Source organism: Miscanthus floridulus, unplaced genomic scaffold (assembly GCF_019320115.1).
Source record: "Miscanthus floridulus cultivar M001 unplaced genomic scaffold, ASM1932011v1 fs_518_1_2, whole genome shotgun sequence".
In the NCBI taxonomy this organism is placed as follows: domain Eukaryota; kingdom Viridiplantae; phylum Streptophyta; class Magnoliopsida; order Poales; family Poaceae; genus Miscanthus; species Miscanthus floridulus.
The window spans coordinates 1-14756 of record NW_027096866.1 but is presented as its reverse complement, the minus strand read 5'-3'; the positions used below and the strand labels follow the sequence as shown (position 1 = coordinate 14756).

The following is a 14756-nucleotide window of genomic DNA, read 5'->3' as shown; positions in this document are numbered from 1 at the left end:
CATGTGTCACTATTTTTTTTAAAAAATCTAGATATATCTAACATGGATCTTCCGGGCCAATAAAATATAAAACATGCATGACGGAGGAAGTATAAATAATCATTTGAAATTGCACTATGTGCAGCCATTAGCAATCTGCCACGTCACCCTCATCTTATTTGGCCAGCCAAACCAAAGCCAGGCCACCAAAACGTTCACTCATGAGTTGCCCTTCCTCTGGTCACTGGCCAGGGCCAATTTTTAGAACGAGACAAAACTTGCAGAGAACTAAATGGTGGCCAAATTTTGTAGACACCTCAAAATTTGGTCAGGCCTTCACCGGCACCAAACCAAACAGCCCGTTTGCGATGAAGATGACAAAGCCCAAATGAATGTCTCACTGTCCCGAGGAGCCCGAAGTGGAAGAGCATCACACAAGTGGTAGACGGTGCTCAATTTGGGACCACAATATACAGACAGCCGAATCTGAGACAATGTACAGAATTCAGTATTTAGTGTTCCAGCATTCCAGATGAAGAAAAGACGTGTTTTTTACTTTCTATAAGCTCTGTTATATGTTGTTGTCACGCCACGCACACAGATAAAGAAATTGGGATGCATGTATTTGTGATCTTTTCAGCAGACTTCTTCCACGCAAACGCAGTGGAGAAACTATGTGATGTTATTTTTTTTTCCTCATCGGCAACTGTCGGGGAATATTTCTACAGTTTCTTGTTTGCTTACAAACACCACCAGATGTCACCATGCCGTTCTCAAAGACTGCAAAGAAATCTCCACAATCTCATTTCGCCAGTAACATCCACACATGCATTTTGCCTGGGTTTGCTTGCTGCTGCAATGGTATGGGCTGCTATCACCATAGCTGTCGGCTGCTGGCCTCCACTAAAACTCGGTTTCCATAGCCATGCCATCTAAGGTCCTGGACGGCTGGACGTGTCAATTCAAGTAGCACAGAAACCTAATCAAAACTCAGTTTCTATACGTCCTGGAGTTCATTCAAGTTGCACTGAACTCATCAGACCCAGCAATTCTTCATCGAGTGGAGGTCTGGGGGAAGAAAGTTTGGGATTCGGATGCTTTTCTGCTATCAACTTTACCAAACCCCAGTTGCTTGCGAGTTGCGATGTTCTGACACCACATTGTTGCCATGTCAGAGTTTATCCTGTAAAACATATATACAAGATACTTAATTGACTTTAATTTAATGGAACAGGCATTCAGGCTCCAACATAGACCCAGCAAAACTGATGCAAATTTTTAGAAACCATTCACCAGAAAAATAAATATCCAGCAACTCTTACTTTGCTGAAAAATAGTTTTGACAACATGATTAGAGTAGAAAGGTAACAAACATTCATTAAGACTGACTAAGCGAGTGCCAAGTGGTACAAGTGTTTAAAGCCTTGAGTGGACCGCTAAATACTTATACTACATGAATGCTTCTTAGTTACAGTTTCTTTCCGTTCTCCATATATTCAAGCACAAAGGCAACATCGTTGTGCCTTCATATGTTGGACAAATAGACAGTCTGATTATCATTCAGATTGCAGGCGGGGCGGGTTCTTCTACGAGCCCGCATAGCCACCCCTCGAGAATGCTTTTTGTGGCCCATGTGGCTCAGCTGCAAAGTATTAATATTGTCCACTGCGCAAAGCCCACTGGGCGAGAGGACAAACCCGCGATAACCCGCATTCTCTCTGTCTCTGCGATGGTCTAGCGCGGTAGCGTCGCCGCCGCCGCCCCCTTCTTCTGCCGAGCTCCGCCTCGCGCTTGTACTGCCCGTCGACCACCCCGTCGTCCTGGGGTAGTCGCCTCGCTCGTTGCCGTCGCGCTCGCGGTCGTCCTCCTGTACCCCGCGGCTGCTTTGGCATCTGTCGTCTGTCGATGCGTCCACTGCTCCCCGCCGGTTCTTGATGTGGAGGGAGCGGCGGCGGCCGCTGCTCCGGATGCACTACCACGACTGCTTCGTGCAGGTAAGCGCTCGCACGCATCGCATCCATGGATTAGGCCGTGGTACGACGTGGAGACCGGGGCCGGACTCCAACATCGTGGACGTGAAGACCTTCTTCAGCGTCAAGTCGCTCAACTCCAAGGACATCGCCGTCCTCTTCGGTAGCTGCCGCCGTCCTACTTCGCGGGGCAGGCGGGCAGATGGTTCCTGCCGGACCAGCGGGCCGGGACCGAGGCGTGGACGGTGGAGGAGAACAAGATGTTCGAGTGCGTGCTGGCGCGGGTCAACGGGGACGCGCCGGATCGGTGGGAGCGGGTCTGAAGAAGGAAGACGCCATCCTACCTGTGGACGCTTGCGGATGTTAGTGGGCTTACCCGCTAGTCCCACTGGCCGTTCGCGGCGATTGCCTTGCGGCTGGCGGACTCTCGCATAGCCCGCTTAATAGCTTGGTGGCCAGCTTAGTGGCTGGTGGACGGTCCACGACCTGCCCCGCCTGCAAGGTTAATTATCATTATTAACCTTTTTCTTGTGTGCTTAGAATTTAGAAAGTGTACTGACATGTGGTTTCAACTAAATGTTATGGTTAATGAAGTGGTTGACAGATTACCCAAAACCACCCATAAATACCTTATTATGAAGTTCTGTACTGATTTTCACATTTTGGGGACATATGATCAACAGGTTGCACATTAAGGGGGTGTTTGGTTGAGCTTTTGGCTTTAGCTTTTGGCCCCAAAAGCCAAAAGCTCAACCAAAAGGGCTGCTTTTTCAGAAGCAGCTGCTTTTCCGTAGTTCATTTTTGAAAGCTGGTTTGACCCTGCTTTTGCCTTTTGGCTTTCTGCTTTTCGAAATTGGTGGAATAAAAAGCTCTTCCATAGTTGTTTTAAGAGAGATAAAGATAGAAGATATATTTTATACTTGTTTAACCAAACAACTTTCAGCTTTTCTACAGCTCACAGCCCACAGCAGCTTTCTCACAGCTCACAGCCCATAGCAGCTTTTTCCCACAGCCACAGCTCAACCAAACACCCCCTAAGTAACTAAACCACAGGAAGAGTTGAGGGACCACCACGGATGTACTTTCCTAAATAAAAAAAAATCTAAAACCTAAGGAGCAAATAATGACATTCACATGCTCACATTTAGTATCTTCAGCCATACAGGGCTACAGGCAGCACCATAAAGGCTGTCAGTTGAAGTGACTGACTTCATCACAGAAATGATCAAGCATCTTCAAACTAAATTGTCCTTGTCTCCTAAAGTCAGGTGGAGGACATTCTGATTTCTGAAAATTAGAATATTATCATTGCTCAGGAAACTTTAATGTGGCACAGTAATATTGGATACTGCTAATAGCCTAATAATACTGTAATAATTAACATTTACCTTCTCATGGGAATCATTTCATGTTGAAATGTCCAAATGTAGTTGGGCTGTTCTCTGCTACCCAATCCAAAATAGGTATTGCATGCCAATCATGGCAGCTAATAATGCTGCTAAATCACATTTCCATCCCCAAAGAGATCACAAAAACATGATTAGATCGGAGACCAAGTGGAGTCAAGAAACTGGCCTAGTAGATTAGTCACCTGAAAGGGAAACCATTATGTCTCATTCTTCCTGTGTAGCTTTTGATCAAAGAAATTATATAAAAGACTATATGTAGATCAGAATGGATGCTCTATTATTCCATTTAGTTGGCACTAGGAGTAAAAAATAGGAAAATATATGGTAATTTTTAATGAGACACTCTTCTCATCTCAACAGGTTAAATACACAATACAACTTCTGTCATAAGTACCATCTACTGTCCTTGCACTCATAGCACAGAATAATGCTGAGAAGAAATGATTCTCCTGAAGAATTTACAGTTTAACATTAGGCGTACCTTTCATCCAGAATCTGGCATAGATTGATCATTCATCGCATCATCTATCGTGACATCCTCGTTGATGTTTATAGCATCCCTTTGAGATCCCCGGCCAGGATTTCTTTCATAAGCAATAATCTCTTCATATGCCTTCTGTAAGATATCTTTTGCTGCTTTATATACTGCCTCTGATCCTCCTTTCTCAGCACATCTGATGGCATCAGCACATAGGGCATTGTAGCGGCTTGTGGTGGACTGAGAAGCATCCTCATCATGAGTATTGTTGTTACTATCTTCTAACAAAACATCATCATCTCTTGCCTTCCTTGTCCAGCGTTTCATAAAATATTCAGTTGGAAGTGTTCGCTGATCAACTATTATGTATACTCCAAGAATATGACGGCACAATATACCTGAGAATTCAAAGTACTTGCAACTACAGTTTGCCATCTTATTGGAAGCATCGTAAGTCACATAGAAAGTGTCCGATGAATCTTCATCTTTTGTGATGCTGTATTTACTTATGCAGCCATCTGCAGTCTTCTGAATGATAAACCCCAGAGACTCTGTAAATTCCTCCTGAAACTTACTGAAGACTGCTTTGGTATAGGTGCTTGCTGCCAGTTTTTCTATTAGTGATGCAGTTTTTGTAGTTGCCTTATTTAAGTAGGCATCCATATCTGCTTTTGCTTCATCCTCGTACCGGCTTGCCAAGCTCAAATCAAACTGATTAAGAAAAACTTCAAGCATTGTTTTTTAATTGAAATATTTCTTATAGAAATCATTCATGGTTTCCAATTTCCATGTGGGAGATGTTTCTACAAAGAATGTATCCATCAGGTACAAAGGAACCCACTTTTGGCGGATATTGTATATTGCTTGAAACCATGTGTTATGTGGTTGCTAGGATTGAGAGGGAGAGAGATCCAAGGGAGAGGCGGCCACTACAGTACCCGTGGGTACTGTTCATGCAAGGGAGGCTGGAGGCCGGAATGGCTGGCTCCCATAGGAAGCCAGCAACTTAATTGTTGCTTCTTGCTTAACCCTAACTGATACATGATGGTCTCTTTTATAGAGACAACTTACTTGACCCCTAAGTAATATCCTAACCGAATCAATCTAATTTATCTCTTTCCTAACAAACCAAACCAATCTAATCTAATCCGGTACTATTCATGTGCTACAGTCACGCGCTGCAGTACCATGTGGGCCCCTGGGGCGGCTCCACTTGCCATAACACTACTCCACCCCTCGAAGACAGCTCATCCTCGAGCTGTGGCGATTACTAGAGCGGAAGACCTTGTGGTCCAAAGAAGATCGCCATGGCAGACCTGCTTCCTCCGCGAGGTGCCAAACTTGGCTGCTCCATCTGATCTGCGTGGAATCGAATATGCCCGGATCGAATCCATGGAGCGCCTGCACGTGGAGTCGATGGTGCCCTCCACGAGCAGCCACCCCCGCTATGGGTGCAGCCGAGCGGGGTTGTGCTGGAGGCATACTCCAAGCGACCGATGGAGCTTTGAAGGCCTGCTGCTGATCCGGCGGAGAATAAGCGCATGCAAACAACCACGGCCCTGCTCGAGGGATCGGTGCTGTGGCTCGTAGAGGCAGCGACAAAGGCACCATGTCCGCCAATGTTGGTGCATGGATGATCGCCTGCGTTAGTGACACTAGTGCTGGCGGGGTTGTTGGCGAAGCTGGTGATGAGACTACCGGAGTTATGGCAGCCGGAGCCTTCATTGGTGATGTGGCAAACTCCAACGGGGCCTGTGTGGCGGCCGAGGGTGCCGCACCCGTGCTGTCCATCGAGGGCGACGCGGCGGAGAGCGTCGGCATCAGGTTGCCGCCGTGGAACAGGGGGCGTCCACCCTGCTGTAGAAGACGCCCGGAGCCGGGGCGCCGCTAGGAGCCAAGACAGCCCTGGTGGCCGGAAGCGGCGGTAGGAGCGGCTGGGTACTGGGCACCGTGTAGATGGGTTTCGACGAACCGGTGATCCAAGCCGGAAGCGGTGAAGGCGACGGCGGGAACTTGATCTGCTGGATGGGAACGCCCTGGGACCGCAGCAAGTGGAGGGACACCCCCGTCCCGCTGGTCTGGGGCATGCCATAGGGGAAGATCGCTTGCAGCTGCCACGACTGTGGAGGTGGTGGTGGTGCCGGCTGTTGTGGAGGGAGAGGTGGTGGGATGAGGGCGGCCAGGGTCGCCTGCATGGCCGCCATGCCGCGGGCAATCGCAGCCACGTCGGCGGCCAAAGATTCCAACGTCAGGGGCGCTCCCGAGGATGCAGACGACAACCCCAACGCGGCCAACGGAGCTGGCGCTGATGGCAGGGGGTGGACATGATCGAACTAGAGATCTCTGATACCAGATGTTATGTGGTTGCTAGGATTGAGAGGGAGAGAGATCTGAGGGAGAGATGGCCACTACAGTACTCGCGGGTACTGTTCACACGAGGGAGGCTGGAGGCCGGAACGGCTGGTTCACAGGGGAAGCCAGCAACTTAATTGTTGCTTCTTGCTTGACCCTAACTGATACATGATGGTCTCTTTTATAGAGACAACTTACTTGACCCCTAAGTAATATCCTAACCGAATCAATCTAATTTATCTCTTTCCTAACAAACCAAACCAATCTAATCTAACCTGGTACTATTCATGCGCTACAGTCACGCGCTACAGTACCACATGGGCCCCTGGGGTGGCTCCACTTGCCATAACACCATGAATTCTTCCTCAAGTCATATCTATCAATGATTGACATCCAAGTTGTTTCGAATGTCGAGATAGTTTTAGACTCAAGAACACAGCTCTCAAGTTCGTCTCTTAGGGTTGCATGCTCTGAGTATGTATGGGTCAGCTTTTGCTTGGTTCTACTCAAAATATTCCACTTACAGAAACGGTGACAGGAATTTGAAAAAACCTTCCCAATGGCAGCCTTCATGGCCCTGTTTTGGTCAGTGACCAATGAGCATGGCAACACCTCCCATTGTCGCTAACCATGTTTCAAATAGCCATATATGTTGGCCCACTGGATCATCGGCTCAGGCGAGTGAACCACTCCGCCGATCTTGTCGAGCACCCGCTAGTGTTGCCGAGCACCCACTAGCCGTGCCGACCACGAACAGGATGTTGTCCGTACCCACATGCTATGGCTAGAGCTAGAAGAAGAAGGGAGAACAGAGCAAGCACGCACAATACAAGACACCAGAAGCCCTGTCTGTGAGATGGCAAATCTGAACTCTCTTTATTGAGTTGCCGTGTATGTCTATTTATACAACTCTTATCTAGTCCTAGTGCATCGCACATGCTGCCACAGTAACTAGATAACCTGACAGGGCTGACTCTGCGCCAGCCACTGCCTGTTCCTACAGTGCTATAGGTGAGCGGTGCGGCGCCTGCACCTGCAGCGCTACAGTGTCACAGCAGGGGGCCAGTGCGGCGCCGCCTTCCCTTACTGTGTTCATACAAGGAAAGTAGTGGATTAGCTAACAATCTTCCCCTAATCCTACTGCTAAACCTTGTACCCCCTCAATGTCGATCATCTCCTTCAGCTCCGTGAGTCGAAGTCATCCGAGCGGCTTGGTGAGGACGTCCGTGAGCTGCAGATCAGTTTTGACGAACTCGATGACGATCTGCCGTCCATCGACACAATCCCTGAGGAAGTGGAACTTCACGTCGATGTGTTTACTCCGGTCGTGTAGAACCGGATTCTTCACGAGGGCGATGGCGGGCTGGTTGTCCACCATCAGTGCTGGTGGGTGAGCTTCCACGCCGGTAAGCTCGCCCAGCAGCCGGCGTAGCCACACAAATTAGCACGTCGCTGTGGCCGCTGCTACGTACTCTGCCTCTGCACGTAGATAGCGCTACCACCTTCTATTTCAGCGACAGCCATGAAATTGGGGCCGACCTGAGGAAGACGAGCACGCCAGAGGTGCTCCGTCGTCCGTCGATGTCCCCCGCCATGTCTGCATCGCTGAACACCATGAGCTGCAGCCTACTCCTGCCGGTCTTTGGGAAGATGATCCCATGATTCACCATCCCCTTTACGTAGCATAGTAGCCGCTTCACCACCGCCCAGTGATCCTCTCTAGGATCTTCCATGAAGCGACTGACGTAGCCCACGGCGAACGCAATGTTCGGCCTCGTGTGGACTAGGTAGCGTAGACCACCGACGATGCTCCGGTAGAGTGTTGCATCCACTTTCGCCGCAGTGCTGGCCTTCGTCAGCTTCAGTCGCTCCTCCATTGGAGTCACGCATGGCTTGCACTCCACCATGCCGCTCCTCTCCAATAGCTTGGAGGCATATGCACTCTGACCGAGCGTGAGTTCCTCCTTCCCCTGTCTCACCTCGATACCGAGGTAGTAGGAGAGTGCGCCGAGATCGCTCATTCGAAAACGAGCTGCCATCTCGCGCTTGAAGCTGTTGATGTCCTCCGTGTGCGCGCCGGTGACGATTAAGTCATCCACATACACGCCGACCACGAGCTCCTCCTCCGCCCGTCGTCGCGTGTAGAGCGTGTGCTCAGTTGCACGCCGTTGAAACCCAAGCTCGCCCAGCGTGGCATCAAGCTTGGCATTCCATGCTCGAGGGGCTTGCCGCAGCCCATAGAGCGCCTTGCGTAGTCGGAGCACCCTGTGGTCCTCTCCCTTGATGGCGAACCCTGGAGGTTGCCTGACGAAGACCGTTTCTGCTAGCTCACCGTTGAGGAAGGCCGATTTAACGTCCAAGTGATGGATGCGCCAGTCCTTTGCTGCTGCCAAGGCAAGTAGCAAATGGACCGACTCTATGCGTGCTACTGGTGCAAAGACCTCCTCAAAGTCGATGCCTTTGCGCTGTACAAAGCCTCGGGTGACGAGGCGCGCCTTGTGCTTGACAATGGCGCCGAGCTCGTCCCTTTTGACCTTGTACACCCACTTCAGGCTGATCGGACAGCATCCTGGAGGTGGATCGATGAGCTGTCAAGTCTCGTTTTCCTTGATCGCCTTCATCTCCTCCAGCATCGCCCGTCGCCAGTTTCCATCGCGCTCGGCTAGCGCGAACGTGGGTGGTTCCTCTGCACTAACGAGTAGCAGCTCTGCGTCGTTGAGTAGCCTACCCACCAGACCCGAGGGACCTATGCTGCCGATGATGTCGTCCAGCCTATGGAACCTCAACTCCTCACCTTCGTGGTAGGCATCCATGAACTCAGTGATGTCACTTGGAGGTGAGGCGAACTCGATCGGCGTCGATGGAGTTCCCTGTTCCGCCGGAGTGCCCTGCATAGCACCTGAAGTGCTCGGCACCACTTCTGGACGGCTCGTCATTACTCCTGCAGTGTTTGGCTACACTGTAGGAGTGTCCAGCCTCAGTCTTGGAGTGGTCGGCACCACTGCAAGACGTCTTGGCTTCACCATGGGAGTGCTTGGCACCTGTTCCGAAGTGGTCGCCACCTCTTCAGACCCTCCTGGCTCCACTCCTGGCGTGCTCGGCATCTCTCTAGAAGTGCACGACACTCCTCCTGGAGTGCTCAGCATCCCTCCCGAAGTGCTCGGCACTGCCCCAGAAGTGCTCGACTCTACCACCAGAGTGCTCAGCTCTCCTCCTAGAGTGCTTGGCACCTGTTCCGCAGCGTCTCCACCGCCGTGGATGACCAAGTGCTCGACAATGAAGGTGCTGGTGAAGCCGCCAGCTTCCCTCGTGCTCGGACTGCTCTAGTCCCAAGCCGCCTTCTCGTCGAACACGACGTCGTGCGAGACAAGCACTTTGTCTCCGCATGGGTCGTAGAGTCGGTATGCCTTGGTACCCTCCGTGTAGCCCAGGAACACCATCGGTGTGCTCCTGTCCTCTAGCTTGGTGAGGTTCGGCTTCGTCTTCTTGACGTGGCCGATGCAACCGAATGTCTAGAGGAATGACACGTTTGGCTTGTACCCGTACCAAGCTTCGAACAACGTCTTACCCATCAAGGCCTTGGTCGGAGTGCGGTTGAGGATGAACATCGCCGTGGTCACCGCCTCTCCCCAGAACTTTGTCGGCATCCCTTTGGCCTTCATCATGGATCGGGCCATGCCGACCACCGTCTGGTTCCGCCTCTCCACCATGCCATTCTGTTGTGGTGAGTACGGCGCGGTGTGGTGTTGCCCCACACCCTGGTCTGCGCAGTACGCATCGAGCTCCATCGAAGTGAATTCACCACCGTGATCTATCCTCAGCACGCGGAGCTTCTTGCCGCTCTCGGCCTCCGCGCGTGTCTTGAACTTCTTGATCGCCGCCGCCGCTTCATCCTTGCTCGTCAGGAGTTGCAGCCATATGTAGCGACTGCAATCGTCCATGAGTAGGAGAAAGTACCACTGACCACCGCATGTAGCAGGCGTGATCGGCCCACAGAGGTCGCCATGAACGAGCTCGAGAGCTTCCTTCGCGCGATACTTGGCCGCCTTTGGGAAAGGTAGCCTCCTCTGCTTCCCGGCCAGGCAGCTGTCGCACAGCTCGCCTCCGTGCTTGATGTGGGGTAGCCCTCGGACCATCTGCCCTAGCCGACCAAGCACGTCGAAGCTGAGATGTCCGAACCGGGCATGCCACATCCACGGTTCCTCAGAGTGCCTTGCCGCCAGGCACACCGGCTGCTCTACCTTCAGGTCGAGCAGGTACAACCGGTTCAGGGACCTCTTCACCTTAGCAAGAAGTCGCTGCTCCCGGTCGCTGATCCTCAGGACGCCGTCCTTGATCAGAACCTCGCTGCCGCACTCATCCAGCTGACCAATGCTGATGATGCTGGAACACAGCTGCGAGATGTAGTATATATCCGTTAGCGCACGGTGCTCCCCGTTCTAGCATCTGAAGATGATGGTGCCGCGCCCTTGGATAGCCACCCTTGAGCCATCACCAAACTTCACCGTACTAGTAACATCGTCGTCGAGCTCGAAGAAGGATTCCTTGGAGCCCGTCATGTGGTTGTTGGCACCAGAGTCCAGATACCACCGCTGCTCCTAGCCGGCGCCCACATGCCCAAGGTGAACTTGGGCGCATGGTTTGTCGAGGTTGACGGTCTTCAGGGCCTTCCCAGGTCCTTCCACCATCGTCGTCTCTTCCCTCTCCTTGGCCTTGACGTCGTGCAGTGCACAGAATGTCGCCATCAGGATAGTGGCCTCATCCTCATCATCGGCTTTTGCTAGGTGAGCCTGAGCCTTTTTCTCCTGCTTGCGATTTGGGCACTCTCGTGTCCAATGGCCCATCTTCCCACAACACCGACAGGCGTTGGGGTTGACTTGTTTCTTCTCCAAAGAAGCCTTGCCGCGGTGCTTGCCCTTGCCACCGCGACTAGAGGAGGCTGCCTTCCCGGAGTTCCTCCGAGCAGCCCACTCCTCTTCCATCAGCAGGAGTTTCCCGCTGTCCTTCGTTACTGTCGCCTGCTCCAGCCGCTCGTCCACCGCCCGCAGACTGCCTGTCACATCCTCATTGGCGAGGGTGGACAAGTCCAACATCGTCTCTATGGACAGAGCGATCTGGATGTACTTTGCCGGAACAGAGTGGAGGTACTTGGAGACCGCCTCCTCTTCGTCGATGGTGACGTTGTGGCTCTTTAGCTTGCTGATGAGCGTCTATAGGCGGAGGGAGAAGTCCTCCACCATTTCACCGTCCTTAAACTTGAGGAGGACGTACTCCTGCTTCAGAAGCTGGGCCGTCGCCTTCTTTGCGTAGTCGGAACCGACGCACATCATCGCAATAGCATCCCATGCCTCCTTAGCCGAGCCCTTCGTCCCCAATGGCTCCCTGTACTCCACCAGTACAGCAGCGAGGATAGCCTCGAACGCTAACATGCCATCCTCCTCATTGTCGGTGCCCTTGTCAATAGCATTCTAGAGTCGTCGGGCTCTGAGCTTGACCTTCATGGTCACCGACCACTCTCCAGAGTTGGTGCGAGTCAGCGTCGACCAACTGGTCTCGCTGACCTCCCGCACCGTGCGAACAACCACCTCCTCTCATGGCTGGGCAGCCACAATAGTGCCACTGCTGTCGCCCAACTCAGAACCGCCTGTTGTCGCCATCGGTTAGACTGGCGACGACACTCAAGAGCTCTAATACCACTTGTTGGCCTACTGGATCACCGGCTTAGGCGAGTGGACCACTCCACCGATCTTGTCGAGCACCCGCTAGTGTTGCCGAGCACCCACTAGCCGTGCCGACCATGAACAAGATATTGTCCGTACCCACACGCTATGGCTAGAGCTAGAAGAAGAAGGGAGAACAGAGCAAGCACGCACAATACAAGACACCAGAAGCCCTGTCTGTGAGATGGTAAATCTGAAGTCTCTTTACTGAGTTGCCGTGTATGTCTATTTATACAACTCTTATCTAGTCCTAGTGTAGCGCACATGCTGCCACAATAACTAGATAACCTGACAAGGTTGACTCTGTGCCGACCACTGCCTGTTCCTACAGTGCTGTAGGTGAGCGGTGCAGCGCCTGCACCTGCAGCGCTACAGTGTCATAGCAGGGGGCCAGTGCGGCGCCGCCTTCCCTTGCTGTGTTCACACAAGGAAAGCAGTGGATTAGCTAACAATATAAACGAGAACTCAGTCTCTTCCATAAGCAACAAACATCCAAAAACAACAGGCTGCAGATGATGGTTGACTCCTGAGAAAGTAACAAAGGGCATCATATACTTGTTCTTCTTGTACGTCGTGTCGAACGTTGTAGCATCCCCGAAATGCTGATAAGCTGCTTTGGCCCTAGCATCAGCCTAGAAAACACTCACCACACAGCCATTCTTGTCAACCTGTATAGCATGGCAGAACGCAGGGTCGTTGGCTTGCATCTTCTTGAGATAATCAAGAAGGCCCTGCGCATCTCCTCCTTCCCCAAGGACATTCTGCCTGAGAAATGCCATCTCGTCAGGCCCCACCATCGCGGCCTTATCAGAGCCACCAAGCAAACCTCTCACACGCAGGTACCTAACCTTGGCACTACAAGTTCCCAGGTCATGGTTGTGAGCCTTCTCAAGCTTGGAGACAACCCAGTGGTCCGCCTCCCGAACCACCTCCATCATGGCGTTGCAACCTTCCCGCATAGACATCCTCTCATGCTTCCTTGTCGCCTCGTCCGGCGAGGTCTGTTTCTTCTTGTACATCCCTTCCTTGGAGCAAACGAACCTCTTCATAACGACAACCTCCTCCGTGCCCTTGGACCGCCGAGGCCTGCCGACACGGAAGGGGAAGCTGAGCCGCCTGGCGTACTCGTTGTAGAACGCCTTTGCAGCTGAAGGATCAAAACGGGCGACCAGAGGGGGGGGGGGGGTGAATGGTCACGGAAGCCAAAAATTTATAACCCTTCCCCTAAACACAAAACCTGACTAAATCACGTTTTTTAAATCTAGACAGAACTCTATATACCTAGTAAACCTGATGTGGACGAAAATCCGTAACTCCAATCGACCTAAAAATTTGTCAGATTAAACTAGATGAAATTACGAAACTAACCTAACTGGAATCACGTCAATCTGACTTACGGATCTTGAGATAAAAATAAAACAAGTAGACTATGTCAGATGCTAACGAGAATTGTAAAGAACAAATCGAGATGCACAAGATCAATTATTATAGATGAAAGATTAAATTGAGTAATTGAACTTACAAAAGTGCATCTAGCCTCCGCCCGAACATCCTCCCTCTCTTAATCGGAGAGATCAACAAAACCTCTCACTAGAATTCAAACCCTAGGCTAGATCGGAGAGAGGAATACTGAACCGTGGAACCCCGGGGCATGAGTACTGTTCACAGGTACTGTTCACGTGTGAATAGTAACTCGCCGGGAGTCCAAAACGTCCCACCCTTCTCAACCCTAGGTGCCACATATTTATATCTCCAAAGGATGGCACGACCTTTTGTCACATAACCCCCTACGCTAAATAAATCCAACGTAGGGGCGTAAATTCCAATTATGTCCTCCATGGCAAATTCCGCGATGTCCGCGATCCCTCCATCTCCACGATGTGATCCTCGCGATGTCGCCGCACGACCATACGAAATCGTATCGCGATCGCCAGAATTTCCATCTTCGGCCAACGCACGCCGCACGAGCGTCCCGGTACGATGCATGGCTTTGTGGCTCAACCAGCGAACCCCGGATTTTGTGGCGTAATCTGGAAACCTCCCTCGACGTCCTCCCACCATGTAGCCAGGTACAGTAGACGTACACCACACGATCGACTGTCCCTCGAACGCAAGCCTCGATCCGCCCTTCTCCGCCCCCACGGTTCTTCGGCACGGTATCCTATCCTCGTTCTTCACTCGTCGCCGCATGTACCTTGTCTCCACCTGTCACCTACAACCACAACCTGCCGAGAGATACATCACACGCACACCGTGTTGTCAATCGCTCATCACCAAGGTGCTAGCACACCGGCATCTCAATCTCCCCCTTGATGAGTGCATTGACAACACCACACCGCACAAATTTATTGGAACAAAAAAAAAATAAAAAGAAAGAAAGAGAAACAATCTTGATCCCCAAAGACATGGGAGCAGCAAAACTCAACAATTTCAGCAACACTCCCCCTCAACCCCTCAAAACAAGCATGCTAAGTCTCAGCAAAAACGAAATCAAACTCCCCCTGCAAAAATGAATTTGTGCGCTACTCACTCTCCCCCTTGTTGACAAAGCACTCCATCAAGATAAAATGGAAGGAACCAATTTAGAGAAAAGCATGTGAGAAAGCACAAGTCGAAGCTTCTGAGACATATACAAAATACTTATAAAAGCTAACCAGCAACACGAGCTACTCAGAGAAGGAGCAACACAATGCCATGACCAATAGAATTTTAGAACTGAAATCTCTTTGAAAAACCAATTAGCCAGGCAAAAACATGCATATTCCAAAATTAGTGCCAAGCTGAAGACAAAACATATAGCAAGCTGACACGATGGATACACAGCTTCAGTCAAAGTTCACTGCAACGC

At 51.2% G+C, this 14756-nt stretch overlaps 1 pseudogene; it reads right to left on the bottom strand.

Annotated features, from left to right (window-relative positions):
* Positions 1-604: 604 nt before the first annotated feature.
* LOC136532060 (protein FAR1-RELATED SEQUENCE 5-like) lies at positions 605-13055 on the bottom strand (annotated as a pseudogene).
* Positions 13056-14756: the final 1701 nt, after the last annotated feature.